The sequence below is a fragment of the Neodiprion lecontei genome, chromosome 5 (genome assembly GCF_021901455.1).
Source record: "Neodiprion lecontei isolate iyNeoLeco1 chromosome 5, iyNeoLeco1.1, whole genome shotgun sequence".
In the NCBI taxonomy this organism is placed as follows: Eukaryota; Metazoa; Arthropoda; class Insecta; order Hymenoptera; family Diprionidae; genus Neodiprion; species Neodiprion lecontei.
In genome coordinates this window covers 24,663,453-24,677,590 of record NC_060264.1, presented here as the reverse complement: position 1 = coordinate 24,677,590, position 14,138 = coordinate 24,663,453, and the positions used below count along the sequence as shown (strand labels likewise).

The window sequence follows — 14,138 nt, the reverse complement described above, 5'->3', positions numbered from 1 at the left end:
CTAATTAGTGATAATTTGAATAATTTGCCGTATTTTTTTCATTCGTTGAAATATTTTATCGTGCGTAATAAAAACTGATCGATTATAATGAATCTTTCATTGATCGGAGAAAGAGGCTCATTTCATTTGGCAAATTTAAATTATTTGAATATTCCTCGACCTCGTCCTCGCTTGTCACTTAGTTTATATCTAACAAAATATCTGATCAAATCAAATTGCAAATAGGATACATTCTTTGAATAAAACATGTGGATGGAATTTAATTTCGAACGGAATTTCGTTATTTCAGTCTCCATCACTGCCGTTCTACCTGTTAACTTACAATCAGATTTGATGAGATCTTGATCAAAACAGGCTCAGCGTTTTTGAATTATTTGCAAAATGGAACATTTTTTCGTCAAACATTTATCGCGTTAGAAACGATGGGAAAAGCGAAAGTTCCAAAAACGCTCCCGAAAGATCACACGGCGATTTTTCACGACTTAACAAGTCTATAAAATCGACGCAACGGAATAATCTTCAAGAAATTTGCATTTTGCAAGTGTAGAAAATATCAAAAACGAAGTAAAATCACAAATATTTCGTCGTATCGTGCAGTTCTCGATCGGTAGCGTGTAGATTCTTGACTCGAATTTTCTTGAACTGAATGAATTTTGAAAAATAGTGACTAGCATGAAATTGTATAATAAAAAATACAGTTTTGAGTTTATCGTACTTGGTACTTGGCCGATACTCGGACTGCCGAAAAACCAGTAGTCACCATTTTCGGTTTCAGTATTGTTTTTGCGTGACGTAGAGTCTCCAGAAATCAAAGTCTTTGATCGTTAAACTTTTGTCGAGATCTGTGGAAGCTTGCGAAGCGAGCTTGTATCGGCGACGATGCGAAATTGGAGTCGGGGTCTCGACATTGTTTAAGAGAACATTCGCCCTGGCCGAGTGAGTTGAAGAATGAGTATCTTCGGGCGTGTAGCGAGGCTCGTCGAGGTGCGGCGAGTTAATAAATCGGCCAATCTGGTCAGCGCGAGCATTAGCGTCTTGTTAAAGGCGGCGCCGAACGATCGCTCAGACGATAGGCGATAGCCTAAATTATTCGAAAGTGGTTGCGGACAGGCATAATGGCCTCCCCTGTCTTCGGCCACCCGGCTCTACGGAGGAGTCAAGAGCCCAGGTAGTCGGACCGTCGCCCAATTACTACCCACTTAACATTCGTCATTAAAACAGCTACCGACGCTCCGAGTATGGGCGTAGATCACGTGGAAGGGATAGACGTGTTGGATCGTTCCTCTATGCCGATGAAGCTGTCGGCCTACCAGGAAAATCTACGAGACGCCGAAGAGTTCCGTGTCTAATTACACGGACGTACGAAAACGAGCCGGAAAAAACAGTTTTGTCGTTTTTCTTTTTTCCTTTTCTGTGATACTCTTCATCGCCGTGAAATGGAACGAGATTCCGTCGGTATGTCCGACAAACTTCCGCGATCATCTCGAAAACGGCCGAGTGAAAAATCTGAAACTGATAGGACTTGGCAGCCAGGTGAAAAAGTTTTGAAAGGTACAAAATTTATGCATTTTTTTTTTTCTTTTTCATTATTTAAGGTGTATAAACTGGAAAAACGTAATCTTTCATTTAGATAAAGTTATAAGGAGGAAAAAGCATACGTTTTTCAATGTACAGGTGGGGGAATTTTTTCTACTTCGCCCCTAGATTCTGTGATCTATGACAGAGGTAATTTTGTGTTCAAAGTTTTAGCGAGTTAATAAACAAATTTATGTCGCCTTTAAAGCAACTTTAGATAAGTACGCATAATTTTGAAGGGGCCCATTTTGCCCGCCTTTTCTCCACAAGCCTCTTATACACATATACATAGCAAATCTCACGTTCGAAGTATTCTAAAGTAAATACGGAAATAAATTAGAAAATTTGTATCGATTTCATTTCTCACAGTTACTAGAAAATTTTAAGCAAAATTGGTACCAGTGAATGTCGTACCATAAACTATTTAGTGAGATTACAGTTGTCTACAGTACATTTTCTTGTTATTTACACATTAAATCTGTTCGATTAGTTTACTGATTTCTTTAATGACATCTTACAATCAATCCATTTCTTCACCAGCAACAAATTATCGCAATAGTTATAAGAGAAAATATATTACGAGTGATCATATTCCAGACGAATAATCAACACACGATAGATTTTCAGGTTACAGTCACAGGACTCATTTTTTACTTTTCACCCAGAACAATAATTTCGGTTATGGTGCAGAAAAAAAAAAAAAAAAAAAAAAAAAACGAACACAGATAGTCAAGAACTGTACAGATATCCACAACAAGAAATTTCCACTTGCATAATGATCGATATTAGCTAGCGCAAAACATTCCGGGTGTAAGGTACAACGGTTCGTGCAGAGAGTAAAAATTATTGTATAACAAGTGTTTCGCCATGTAGAGTAGGCATTGTTTTTTCTTCGCTCGCTTTAAAATGCCTAGGTCACGTGTATTTCGCCGAATTACAATACCCGCTGGACCGAATCGGTTAGCTCTCTAAATTTAGTGAAAACAGCGCAGGGTGTAAATATTAAGGGCGTAACGGGTGCACCAGAGGAAGGAAGGAAGGGGGTGAGCATGAAAAACGTCGAGAGAAAAGCACTCGGTGAGGTCGCTAAGGTTGACTGCACTTCACTATCGAACTAGTTTCACGTTACTCTTGTACCTACCTCGATTGCAACGCAATAAACTATCTGTCTAACATGTGCACACACACACACACACACACATATATATATATACAAAACAGGTACGATAACTGGGACGTTGTAAAATAAATAATCGTACAACGTTTTACACTGGAATTCGAATTGAGAAATCACTTGTGTCTATAAGTTCTTACCTTTGTTTGTGTCCAAGAGAACAGAGAAGACGTTACGACACTGCTAGGTGTTTCATTTTTTCCCGAGAAAAAAAATAAATACATTGAGAGAAATTTTTAGTTCCGGTTACAGCTCAGTCCTTAACTATTTTCATATTTTACCACAATCAATGTGCAGCAATAAATTGACGTAAAAGTCTTGTTTAGCAGAAATTGATTTTGCGTTGGAATAACCAAAAAAGTATCGACGATAGCGCAAAATGGTTAGGCGTACCTCGTTTTTCGTAATTCCAACGATATTCAAACAGTTTTTTTTTAAAGGATACCTGTTTTACCGAATTTTTCTCACAGTGTACCTGAACGATTCCTTCTATTTTGCAAATTTTCTTCAGAGGGCTCTAGAATGATTTGAGAGAAAAAGTCACTCTCACGTGGAATGAGAATGAAAAATTGCACGTCGATTCCAAGATGAAGTGCTCCGGACTATCTGTTTCAATTTTCGTCACCCAACGACGCACATTTTTTCAGCAACGACCTGACCATCAATGCACCTTGCAGCGACGTAATAAACTTTGCGAATCAATTACCGACAGAGCTGCGGTGACATAAACCCGACCCAGTTAACGCGCAATTGTTATACATCCGCGGACTGCAAGTTTCGCTTAACATTGTGCATGGATATGACCTGCAGTCTGTACTATGCATGCATTTACGCGCTGTACACACGTATCGAGGTACCTACCCAACCTGTACAGTTTATCGACATTCACGCTCGATTATAAACACCGCAACGGGGAAACGCATCACCTACCATGTATGCGTACGTGTAACGTTTTGGCCTCTTCCACTTCCATTATCGGCCGATAATGTCAAACGTTTCCGCGCGTGCGCCGTCCCGTATCCTACGACTGAACATCCGTATTATCGCTCCGTTACAGTCACGAAATAATGATAAATTTTCTCTTTATTATGTGATAGATTATACGCATAGTAGTATGAAAATGAAAAGAATACCTATAGTGCCTTCCATGTATCGGCTATCCTGGATAGTTTTCTAAAGCTCAGGAGATCTTCCATCAACTTCATCTTCCGTAACTCTTTGCGGAATTCTCGTGTCTGGAAGTTCTCCCATAAAAATTTTCGAACCCCCATAAAATTCCCATGGATATTTTTCATTAGATTTCTTTCAACACCATGAAAATTACCAAAATCCAGTTATATTCCCCATAGCGATCGGGCATCAAAATTCTTTCAACTATTTAAAGTACCCCATTTAATTCTTGGATGTATATTAAGGGTGGTTCAAAAACAAAAAAAAAGTTGTTTTTTTGCTCTTACCCCTCAAATTTTAGTGTTTGATACAAAAAATATTCTCTGAAAATATGATTCCTTCCGATCAAGTCTGATAGGTTACTTTTTTAATCTTTATTTCCCATTCATTTAAGATGGGTAAATTTCACTTTTCGTTGAAAGTTGAAATACTCGCAAACCGTTCAATATTTTTCAACCATGCTAATCGATATTATATATACTAAAATCTCACGAATTTATTTTCTTCGTTTTTCATTTTATTCAAAATAGAAAACAAAGAGGACGTCAGGGATCATTTTTTAATAAATCACCGCAATATTTACACCCACTTTATCTGTGGGGGGTTAGGAGTTAAATATTCAGAAGTGTTCATTCGACCCGTACGTTATTAAACCGATGTAGGTGTTACAGGGATATTTTGCCCAGGTTATAGCTGCCGAAAAAAAAAGTCAGTAACATTTTATGGGACCTTTGATTTTTCATTTACGACATAGCCTGACAACGAACAATGTGTGCGCGATAACGCCGCAATCGCTGCATTACGTAACGCCTCATATAATCTGCGATACCGTTATTTAATCGTTAACGATTATTATTACCTTCAATACGGTCGTGACGGTTGCGAATATTACACTTTTCATACCGACGATAATACAGTACGTTCTGTAGTTTGAGAACTCTCAGGTGTGCTGAACTAAATAACGACTAGTTGTAAAAACACGAAGATTGTTAGGTTAATTGCTAGCCTGATATTGAAAATAAGTTGACAAAGTTACTCCACTTTTCAAATTTCGAAGCTTAAAGTGAAGATGAAATTACTTTCTCTCCCGTATCAATAGCAGTTAATTAGTCGACGGTACTTTTGCAAACGGAGCTCTCGATGTTTTTCAAATTTCAGGAATTTCTCACTCCAACAGGCTCTTGATATCCAAATTATACTTTTCACCGTTAAACAAATTCTCTAAATAATAAACCTGCTGTTATTGCACCCGTTTCAAATATTGTCGCGAATGCGAGCATCCGGCGGATTCCCTCGTCGTTGTAAAAAAAGAAACAAAAAAAAAAACCGAATCCTGCAGCAGGTATAATTCAATCGAGAACGTGATACCAACGTGACAAATAAACCGCGTTACATCGCGTATAGCTGCAGGATTTTCCTCCGGACGACCGCGACGTATGATCACGTATCGAGTTTCGCAGTCCGGCACGCAACTCGACGTACGGTCAAGAACCCTCGGCATTAACTCTCGTCTCACGGTTCGTACCGCAACAAGTACGTCTGGTTATATACATATATCGACCTTCCCGGGGTGAGCAGCGAGACCCGTGCCCGCGTAATCAATTCGTGTAATCACGCGAACCCATTAATATCGCCAACGAGGGGCACTCCGATGATCCATCCCGCCTCGAACGAAGCCTCCTCTCGGCCCGACTGATCCGAACGCCATCTACCGACGACGATGCAACGTCTCCCGGTATAAACGAGTCGTCAGCGCCACGGGGCGGCGGAGGAATTATTATGCCCGGACCCCGAGATGTCCACCGGCAATAATTTTGGAAGAGAGACGGGCATTTGAATCTTGGTGAATGTCGGTGGTTGGCCGAATTTTGAGGGAGCCACTTCATGTGAAATGTCAAATCTTGGTCGATATTCGGTTTTTTTTTTTTTTTTTTTTTGAGGGTCAGGTATGTATAAATCTTTTCGGGGTCGTGGGTAGCTTTTATTGCGTAATTCTAGTTTTCGGAACGAATTTTTGTTGCTTAAAAATGGTGGAAAAGGGTGGAGATATAACCAGAGCGCCTCCAGCACCTCGTATATCGTTACATGAAACAGTCTGCACTGAGAGAAATTTTTAGTTCCGGTTACCGCTCAGTCCTTAACTATTTTCATTTTTTACCACGATAGAAAAATATATTCCTAGGTAGAAAATAAAAATTAGTTTTCTAGCTGTTACCGGAAAGTCTTAGTATCCGGTACTATTCTTTCTCATTACGATCACTGTCACTAGATTTTCTTGCAACTGTTGCGAAAATTTAATGCTCGTGCAAGAATAAATTGACGTTAAAGCCTTGTTTAACTAAAAAAGTGGAGCAAACCGTACAAACTGATTTTGCGTTGCAATGACCAATAGAGGATTGACGATAGCGCAAAATGGTTACGCGTACCTCGTTTTTCGTAATTCCAAAAATATTCAAACAGTTTTTTTTCAACGATACCTGTTTTACTGAATTTTTCTAGTTACTGTAACAAATGAAATTTTTCTCAGTGTGCGCGAAAAAATTGGTTACTTAACAGAGTGGATTTCGGACGAGGATCCGTAACTTGTGTCCATCAAGTGTGCGCAATGCAAGCCAAGATAAACGTTTCAGAGTGTTCACTTTTCGTGGCCGGATGACTGTAGCAAGTCTGCCAAACTGACCATCGCATCGTTTCGCCGGAATGATTGCACGGCAAGAGTTCTCTAACCATGCGTTCGTTCCATTTGAAAATAATAAATCACCCGGTTGATTGTACGTGTCGCTTCTGGTTATAGTCTATTTTCGGAGTGTACACTTGTAAGTCTTCTTATTTTTACGAATCTTTTTTCTTTTCAATGCTTCTTTCATCGTCGAATTTGTCTTCAGTCACGTGAATTGTCAAATTTAATTTATCGTATTTGAAGAGAAATATGTCTTGCTGTGTAATGTAAAATACTCGATTCATCATAGCGAAGAATTTATGTTTATCATTGGAAGAGGCATGTACGTGTCTTTGAAAAATCTTTTACGAGGAATCTATAATACGTTACAAATTTGGTGAAATTTGTTCACGATACAAAATCTCGGGATGTTATTAGAGCAGAAGGCAATATAATTATAAATACGTTAGTTCGAGAAAATATAATATGTTATTCGTGTTGAAGTATAAAATTTAGATTATTAGCTTGCATGATCAAAGTCGGAGGAATCTCTAACAGGCTGTTCATTTATTACAGAATTTTACGGTGTTGACGAAATCGGAGAGATATTAGGGTACAGAATACTCAGTTCTTTATTTGAACATCCATAAAATTACAACAAGAAGAAAAACATTCCGGATGCTATTCTGACATTTTGGTACCATAGTAAACAGAAAAACAGAATGAATAACTAATACCTTAGTTCTGCAATAGATATATATATATATATATATATATATAATATATATGTACCTATATACCGTTCAAATTTTAGAATTTTTCGTCTATACAATTACCGTTTGGCTCATTTCATCAAAAATTGACAGAGCTATGAAATATACGACAAACCTCGAAATTGTGTCAATTTTAACGAAAATATTTTGGCAAACAAAATATTCAACACCCAGGCAAATTATTTTCAACGTTGTATGTATATTTCTTCCAAGCTTTGCCACCGGCTCTGTGTATCCGTGTATTTAATATTTGTTTTGGCACAAATAGCAAAACTTCTTATAACCCGATGCACAATGGACCATTTAAAAGTAATTAGGTTGTTGAAATTTATTTCGCAACTTAAATGTTACTATTGACGCAGGTCAAGCGTTATAGAACTCGAAGCGAGTTTACGTCATGGTATCTCATTCATCGTACTTGCAAGGTTGTCTATTCGCCATTACGTATATTCGCGTGCAATTTTAGTGTGATGTATTTTCGGCTGTGAACAAATATACGGCCAACGGCGATGTCTTTGACAGAGCTGTGTAACATCTTTTAAATATCTTTTACTACCAGCACTTACCCAGTTATCTTCAGGTCTGAAATATTAACAATTTTCTCATATTCGCAGAAGTTTATTCAGAGGAGTGAACTGCAGTTTTTATTTTTAAACTACCGAGCTAATATAGTGTGTAGAAAGGATATGTTGACGCTGCTAATTTTTCTTGGCCTGTAATTGACTTTTTCCTTTGAGAGAATAAACGGTTCCGAAAATTTCACTCTTCGTTCGATTATGGTGAAGTGCATGGTGAAATTTGAACGTTCGTTCAGTTTCGAAGTTACACGCGTAACCAATTTTTCTTCACTTCAGACTCACTGCATATGAATGTAACCAATTTTCCTGTATCGGTATGCTATAATCATCAGTCTATATCTAATATCGATGACTTGAATAAATCCGTTCAATTTTCCTCCCGAGTCCCATTGAAGTTCGTGAACAGTGAGCACGTCAGGCAAAAAATTCTTTATCGTAATTGAAATTGACAAACAGATTCAAGGAAGTTAGCGTGTATACGAGTACGAATAATTATATAAGACTTTCAACATGGCCGCAGCTTTCGCGGGTTAGAATGATTTATCGAAAAGACGGAGAATCCCGCCTATATATCTCAAAACATCAGCAAATACCGTCGTCGAAATGCAATGATACCAAAAAGATGAATGAACAAAGCAAACAGAGTACGAACGAAAAAGAAGTATAAAAAATAAAAAATAAAAAAAAAAAAAAAAACGGAGGACAAAAATCGAGTCTTAGAGCGACGACAAAACTCTGCGAAGTCGAGCGACGCTTGTGGGGAGAAAATGGGTGGAGTCGTGTTCTAAGAGGAAGATGAAGATGGCTTCGAGCCATGCCCAACACATTAGCGGATAAACAATCGTCGGAGCAATTCCGCTTGTCGTCTTGGCGATGGATGTCCGCGGCCGGTTTCTCGCCCTCGCTGCGTCGTCCATAATAATAATAATAATCATAATAATAATAATAATAACAACAATGAGGATCCTCCGAGTGCAAGATAGAGTGAGATAAGTCCGGCGGCGATATTTCCCCGTTTTATTTAGTTTCTGGGAAAGACGTCGACGTCGCGCGGGGCGGGAGATTTGAATATTTATCGTCAGACTATCGTTGTTGGGTCGGGTTGCTCCGCCAGCGTTGGGTTATCGTTATATCGAGCGTTATTATCCGCGACTGGCAGTGTCTCCGGGGCTGCCGTCCAGGATTTTATTTATAATGTTTTACGACTACGCGTTCGCGTAGTGGCCGAGCGGGCCATGCGCCCGCAGTATTTATATCGTCAAGTAACGCGGCTGCGGTCCACCGCGAAGATTCCATTTAATTGTCACCTCGGATATACAGAGAAACGGGGATGTCGAGCCAACATCCTCCTCCCACGTCTCCGGTAATCTCTTCTCAACGTCATCTTCAACTGCTTACGAATAATTATCATCTCGGCAATCTTCTACAAATTTTTATCCATATCGTTCTGGCCCTGACAAACAAACCAAAAGTGACAACCATCTAGGCGATGGATACTTTTGATTAATATTTTGGTTAAGTAGAACGCTAGGAGACACTTTTTGTGAAAGATTTTAATTCAAAAATACGCGGCTTCTGGTTTGTCTACTGTCTAATCACAGAGTATGACGGATACACACATGGTATTTCCACATCGGAAACTAATTGATTATCCTCAAAATCGGTAATCCATCATTTTTTTTTTACCTAACTCAAACGAACAAAATGACTAGATATTGAATTTTAACATTGAAATCGGTTATCTCGACATTAGTCCAATCTTTTTCACTTATATACATATTGGAAATACCCTGATCGAGTTTTGTACCAGTACTTTTTTAATGACCATTGGAACGATCTCGATGAACAAAAACCCGCTTCTCCTGGACGGTGTAAGAAATTTAAATAATCCGTGTAAGTTGCTTCCTCGGTAAATATTTCCTTATTTCTTACCCTCGCGTGTTCTGTCTTTTTGTTTTTCATTTCTTATTCGGTGGCTGGATTCGTTAAAATCGTCGTACAGAAAATTCAATAGTCGGTACTCTTTATTCTTCGGACGTGCATGTTACCATGCGTTAACCAAGAATGTGGCGCTGACGGACGTCTTCAGCTGCCGTGTGCCTAACTCACGAGTGCTATCTTGCGAGTCGAAATGAGATGCTGGCTGGCTGGCTGACCACCAAAGTGCATCATATTAGTACCTTCGTACTATGTCATTATACGCGTCGCAAGCAGCGTAGGTGCGCAACGTGAGCGTTAACATTTAAATATAGGTCAGAATTCCGCGTAGAAATTAGTTCCAGGCTGCGGATAATAAGGCCCCGTTTGCTCATCCGCTTTTTCACCGGACCCTCACAGTACCGTCAAATGACTACGGAAGTTTCGAATCATTTTCAAAAATGCGACGGTACCGCTTTTTCTGGTTTTCGACCGACTAACTTCATGCTAATATCCAATTGGTTAGATCAGAAACGTCGTTTAGTCTGCCACGGGCTTTCAACAAACCAATGATGTCTTGTTCCACTCATTCGTACCTGCAATCTTTTACGAGAAACCCGTAAACGTGGAAGTCTCGATTCAATCTATTCCAGAAGAAGAACGTTTTCACGAAATTTCGTCATGGAATGGGGTAGAAGATGAAATAGGATGAGACGAGATTGCACGGTGCAAGAGCCGCAAGCTACTCAGCGTAGCTGAAAGACGGGCGGTTCCAAGTGCCTAAGCTCACTGCGGAACTAACAATAAGCGTCCAAGCTCTCAAAGTCAAGCAAAGTTTCATCTCTTGGCACCAAGGCGTACCGTTTTATCGCCGAGAGCTGAATCGAGTCAATAGGCGTCGACGCGGAGCTACTCGACGCCTAGGCAAGTATTTATACCAGAGGACGTCAGTTTTTGTCAACTGGTTATTGTCGGTGTGCTCATAGAGCAGGCTTGTCTCCGAGGAGAGTGGTGGGAATGTGAAACGTGTTCTAGCAATCAGTGCCAAGATTTTGGTAACGCGGTACCAAGTGCCAAACGCTCGCCACGCACGTCAAAAAACGAATCTACGCGCTTCTGGGGGATTCGGAAAACAATTTTGGAAGATGACAGTAGCGAGTAGACGATTTAAAAGATGTCCAACCCTCGAACTTCAGAAAAGTAATGAAGCACCAAGCGAACCGAGCACCCCAAGTTGTTCGGTACATTCTAGCGGTGATGAATAGTATTTCAATTGGTCCGAAATGCTTCGTTTTGGGCTAAAGAATAGAATAAACCAAGGAATCCTGCCACGTCAATTTTGTCCTTGTACATATAGTAATTCAACCAGAGTGCAGCATTTGAAATGTCTACTTTGCGTTTTACGGATAATATTTTATTCTGGTTTCTCGAATGAGATGTTTGTAATTCTCTGGTAGGTGCCATTACGATTCAAGCCAGACTCCAGATCCTGGCCAAGATCTCTTTTGATCCGTATTCAAAGTTTTGTGATTTTGATACCGGCTAAATTTCTCTGTGGTAATTTACTCTCCAATGATTCAAATCACTGTTGAACGAAGATTTGCGATTTTAAACTTGATATTTCTTATCATTTATACTCTATTGCTATAGAAATATCAGGTCTTGAATCTCCGAATAGTCTAACTTTGATTGAAGTACGCACGTGGAGTAAGAACATATGATAGGTTATACTTAAGTTACCTTTAGATTGAGTGATTTAGGCAATGGATGAATTGAAACTGTGTTACGATATTAAATATCTTTCCAAATAAATGATTACGTGATCGTTGTGCTCGGATGCGCCATAAAATAGTAATCACCATTACAATCTAATCAAGAGATACATCGGTCATGGTACTTGAGCATTGGGTAATTGATGTGAGAAAATTTTGTGAAAGCTGGCTATATTTGAAAAAAAAAATTAACATTGTTTATCGGCACTTATATAATACATTGTTTACAAAGTACACGTTGCGGAGTCGGGAAATATTGAATTTTACTGACATTCAATACTCTGTAGCTATAGTCTCTACGTATGACATAACTCTGGGGTATATACATATAACTAAGCTAACGAAAATCAAGTCAAATGGGTTCATCTGTTACTTTCCAATTAACATGTTGTTACGAACGATTACGTACAAAATGGTTATCCAAAAGGAGCTGAAACAGTACCTGGATCAATGCAATGTTTCCTTCTTAACGCTGCGGAATAATTACAAATTTGATAGATTCGGTAACGAACCGTTGACCTAATTAGCCTATATCCTTACCAGTTTTCAAATGTAATTGTGAATTGATACTGCTATTATTATCGGGGTGTTCACAGCCACTGCAATCCGTAATCATATCTTCCCGATCCCCGAGGTAATAGCAGTCGTCTGGCAGTCTGCGGAGGGTCGATTAACGCCCGACCGCACGTCCTTCCATCATCTCATCCTCATCCTCATCCTCATCCTCATCCGCGCCATCCTCCCGACACTGCAGACCGAGTTCTGCGCTACAACGTGTGCGCGTCCATAGCTGAGGGAACGACTCGCATTTTATGCTACAGGAAAAATAAATCCAGGACAGAATAAGTAATGCGAGTCAATTGGTTAACCGTCGGCGCGTGCATAAACGGCAGCTAAAAGTAAGTAGGCAGTTAGATGACAGCGACTATCAGAACCATTAGAGACAATCAGGGACAATCCGTGCCGAGCTACCGCGTCCAGTTGTTGTACCTACACCGTACGTACCACCGCATACGAACGTGCCGCACTTGCGTCCGAACGCTGGTCGGTACTAGTCTGGACATACACGTGCCGGTGCCAACACACAAAGTGACTCTACTTGCGCATTGCAGCCTCCCGGCTGGGCACTCGCCTATTACAGTGACATGTGCGCCGCATAATCTGTCCCATCCTCTCTGGATGCCCGGATTCTACGCGTCTCTCTACAGAACTATGCCTCTCGTCGATCCACCGTCTGTCTCTACGTCTGTCTGTAACGAGGATGACTATTTATAACCGCGTATCCTACGTGCACGTGTGTTTGTACTACGTGTCGAGGTTCCTTATGGCTGTTGAGCCACCTACGCAAATCCGCGATCTCGACTATCGCCGTTACCCTATCAACCGGGAACAGGCAATAATCCGGACTGAAAGTGGGCAGGCAGGTAGATGGGTGGATAGGTAGGTAGGTAGGTAGAATTACATCGAGTTGTCCGTGTGTGCGTTTAGTGGGTACTTAGATCGACTGTACATACCAGGCTGCTGCACGGTGTCGAACAGGCGATCACTAATTGTCCGGATTCCCGGTTTAGCCTGCCAGGCGGAATTTATTTGCGCGTGGGATGTTCAACGCTCTGCCGTACAATAATTTTAATTAGAATCTGATAACGTACCTATCCGACCGTGCCTCAACGATGATGTATAAAAATACGTTGGGACCTACATACCTTTGCACGAGGGTAACACAGTACCGAATAAAAGATTCTATATATTGAATTTATAAATAAATGGACCTGATTAAAGTAACCATCTTACCTACTATCGAAGATCCCATTGTTTTACGATGTCTGCATGCGGATGCACTTAAAAATTCGCAGGTTCGCGATCCGCGAAATGGCAAGGTTGTTTCAACTGGTTTGACGGGAATTCCATTCTCATAAGGATACTGTGCGGTCTTTTATGAACTTGACGATACCGTTTGATGACAAAAATTCTAGTCAGAGAAAGACCTTTCAAAATACGAATGTCATTAAGTTCCTAAGACGAAGTCTATGCAATCCTCAAATCACGTAGCTGGGGTTGAGTGAGTGATTTTTTTTACGATACTCTTGAGGCTTGAAACTCGAAGGCACATAGAAAAGAAACATGGAAATTGGATCGGCAATTCGGAAGCCTCCGGTTCATCCTGGGAGGATTGCCCGTATCCATCGGGGCCGTTTTACACTGTCGTTAGTTGGATATGGGGCTAAGCTAACGACGTCAAGTGGAATAAGTTGGGGTACAGCCCGTAATAGCGGTGATCTAAAGCGATCCGGCCCGTCAAGATTCCGGGCGTTTATTATGTTCCTATATAGCGAGCGTATAAATGTTTCACGAGCGATTCGTATCTGCGGAGACTTTGCCGTGGTACTGCTGCACTTGGGAGGACTTTAAACCGCTTCCTCGAGATCGGTGGTGGTGGTGGTGCTACTGCTGCTGGGGAATTTAGTGCCCCGTTAATGACCGGCCGAAACGGACGCCGCGAGTACACCATGGCCAACT

General features: G+C 40.4%; 1 protein-coding gene and 1 long non-coding RNA gene across 2 annotated transcripts in view; one reads left to right on the top strand and one right to left on the bottom strand.

The window, feature by feature from the left end:
- The window catches only part of LOC107222945, a 214,449-nt gene that overhangs the window by 77,675 nt on the left and 122,636 nt on the right, over window positions 1–14,138 (top strand). The gene's annotated exons all lie outside the window — the stretch shown is intronic.
- LOC124294808 lies at window positions 11,807–12,777 on the bottom strand. The gene is made up of 3 exons (XR_006904733.1): window positions 12,624–12,777; window positions 12,159–12,433; window positions 11,807–12,048 (listed from the first exon to the last, which is right to left on the bottom strand). It is a non-coding gene; the product is annotated as an uncharacterized LOC124294808 (long non-coding RNA).